Below are 3,515 nucleotides of genomic sequence, written 5' to 3'. Positions count from 1 at the left end.
ATCTGAATGTATACTTACAGACTCTCGAAGGGCCTGTGAAAGCTACTTGGCAGAGGAAATCACTCCCCTAGCCAACAAAAGTCTAAAACTCTGCATCAGGGACCGAAAACCCGCTTTAAAACGAGCAATTTGGACTCCAGGCCATCAGAGCCTCCGACGTAATGAAGCCAACTCACCCAACAAGTCGCCCAACAACAAGTTCTTCTAAACTACAGAGGTAATGAAGTTGCACATGCAGCGGCCCGTGCACTCATTCCCCGGGAACCTCCTTGTTGCCCTGAACAGCCTGAATGTCCTACCCCTATACTATGGTTCAGTGCAATCCGAGATTACTTCTGCGAGCAGCGCCGGGTGTATCCCCTCCGGCGATAGGCCTATCCAAAACAGACAAACGTGTCCTACGGTGCTTCCAAACTAATATGTTGCTCTGCCCAGCTATAGTAGAACATTTCCATCCTAATATCAGTGGGCAATGCCAGCACTGGAGTGATTTGGCAGACATATATCACATGGTCTAGGCCTGCCAACAGAATCCCAAGCTATCTCCTATTTCCCACCCAACTCGAGAGGACTGGGAGGCGTCCCTGCTCACTAGCTCCGGACTAGTAGAACAACGAGCTCTCGTCTAACTGGCTCGAGCGGCGGCTTCGACCAGTGAGGTCCCGGACTAAGGACGACACCTAGTTTAGCGGAGCCTACGAGCTTCACACTCTCTGCTGAATAAAAGTTTTCACCACCACCACCACCAGCACGAATGTCAATTCGCTCGCTGGTGCTGCCGCGTATCCTCACTCTAACGTTTAGACCGCGAGTTTCCGCGGTCACCGAGTGAGATGTGGTGATAGTTTGCGCACGTGTGACATCACGCTTGCTAATTTAGTTACTATGCCTATGTTTATAAGTTTACACGGCCGATAAAACTACTATCCTTAGTTTGCATAGCCGTGCACTAATTTGCTATTGCAATCCATGCTTTGCCTGTCGGACGAAATTGCGACTTCTTTTTGTCCTTTTGCCCTTGCAAGTAAGCGTCCTCGTGTAAGCTACATCACTGACGTTCAGTCCAACTGCGATTCACGAAAGCACTTCCGAAAGTGCAGGTCACCTCGTTGTTCTCTAAGGTTGCACTGTACACTGTATTTTAAAACTCCGGTCACTCTGCAGAAACAACCGGAGTACCACTCATAATAGAAATTTCCACAAGCGTAGATTCGCAGCACCAGCCAATCACCAGAGACATTACGGAAGTCGCCAGTCGCGCTTAACGTCAGCCAACACAGCTTCCGCAAGAAAGCAAGATAGGCAACGCTCAGTCCACACAAAACGGGGGATGTCATGCAAGCGCGTAGCGGGAGCGAAAACTGAGCCGACCAAATATGCCAAACTCGATAAACTCGGCCGGCTGTGATGGGCCACTCGCTTCAGTGCCGCGGCGTCTAGCTTTATGCGCCATTGGCGACAAGGGTGAAAGGGCAAAACTTACACAGGATACACTATGGCGATATGCCCGGATGTTGCGAGTTTCGCAGTGAGCCTTTCCTCACTTCCCTTCCAATCCTGTCTCCAGCGTCGAATAGTGAGATAGAGAGAAGCTGAATAAATATTAGGTGGAAACGAGGATGGGAGGGTTGAAATGTGGTGACAGTCCCCTTTCTAGATTATCGGAACTGGCGTTGCCGGTGTTCCGATAAGGCAGCACGTAAAACTTGCGGGCGTGCGTTCCGCGAAGGGATAGGTAGGCGCGGGGAGAGACAATTTGGCAGCACGGAGTCGGAGGACAAAACGGCAAAAACGCCTGTGTACCGTGCACTAGGTGCACGTTAAAGAACCACCGATGGTCAAAATTAATTCAGAATCCCGCACTATACTGCGTGCCTCACAATGAAATCGTGGCTTTGGTACGTAAAACTCCAGAATTTAATTTTTATTATCAGAAGACTATGCTTTTGCGGGCTGAGTGCACCGGAAGTAGTTGCTGAGCCGGAAGCATGCCATGGCCACCACGTTTCATAACGCATCAACGGGTCCGCTCAAAGCAACGATAGACGAACGTGAAACTCTGTGAAGCCAGCGCAGAGGCGCGACCAGCTCATCGAACTCGGGGCAGGGTCATGCCCAATCGCCACCGGCGACGGGACAAACGTGAGATATAACTTGTTTTTCCCAACATTTAATTGAAGATGAAATAAACGGAGGTGTAAACTGGATCCTTCTTGATGAACGACGTTCACTAATCTCTTTTAGCACAAACACGAGCTGCCGAGACAAGTATTGCTGGGAACATGCGTAAGGTCGCAGCGGGGCTCTGCATACAAGATGACTCACCGCTTATAACGCCACACCATTGCGGTACAGTTGGTACAGTGGCTAGCGTTGTAGTGAATTGCTTCACTTCCTAGCGTGCAGGCAGTGCCACTTTTCAATTTGCGGACTACAATAACACGATAAAACAGGCAAATTTGCAGTTCTAGTAAAGAAACATTTGTGAATTTATAGCCATAGCGCCGGCAGACCTCCCCGAAGAGGCCGGCAGACCTCCCCGAGGCATCCCTCCCCGAGGCACATATGGCGGAGGTTGCAACATGCCGCCAGTTTCTGCGCATATGAGTTTCCAAGAAGGCACTGCTACAGGTCTACATATACATTGCGGGTTCTCAGTTAATACAGTCGCAGTTCTACACGTCCGAATTGTAGAGGGAGCGATGCTGAGAAAAAACTACGCTTAGCATGCTTTGGTAAGTACTTTTGCGTAATGTGGCTGCCATTGTTTTCTAGGCAATATGTGCACCCACTCACGTCCTTTCTTTCATTTTTATTAGCATGATGTCGTTTCTTTCATGCCTTTCCCTGAAATATAATAAATGTTTTCTCATGTGTTCGGGCTCCACGCCTATTATTCCCATAGTGTATGGCATTAATTTATCAAAGTGCACAGCGAACATTAAAGAATTGCGATAAATGCAGTGACCACAGGTGAAGGCTAATACAGGTCAGGTAATTACCCCTTACCATGCTCAGAACAAACAGGCTTTGATTTCGAGGATCCCCTACAGTAAATAAATGCAAGGTTGTCCGGGCACAGCAATAAAGTGTGGTCGGGCGAATAAGCTTAATTTGTCCCCTAGTGGCCACTAATTCTCTGAAAGATCAAAAGATGAGCGGTGCATAGCCACCATCTCGGCCCACACTGACCCTTATAGATTAAAATTCGCAGGCGGTGCAAACAGCGGCGCGCAATATCACCTCTTGCTGGCATATTGTAGATTAATCTCTTTGTGCAGGGATTTCCCCAGCGCGGCATCACCAATATTATACTTCCGCAAGCAGCTTTTTTACGTCTATTTGCCTTTTATCCAATATATCTAATTACACTGGAAGGGTCTCTAATCCCATTTGAACAGAAAAATGGCAGAAAATGAGTTTCCAGCTATCCACTGGCTGAAATGAATATTCCCGCACATCTTGTATAATGAAGTCCAGCAGTGCTTGGCGCGTACTCTACAGCGAAGTGAGAG

The sequence above is a fragment of the Dermacentor andersoni genome, chromosome 5 (genome assembly GCF_023375885.2).
Source record: "Dermacentor andersoni chromosome 5, qqDerAnde1_hic_scaffold, whole genome shotgun sequence".
In the NCBI taxonomy this organism is placed as follows: Eukaryota; Metazoa; Arthropoda; class Arachnida; order Ixodida; family Ixodidae; genus Dermacentor; species Dermacentor andersoni.
This window is presented reverse-complemented; position numbering follows the sequence as displayed.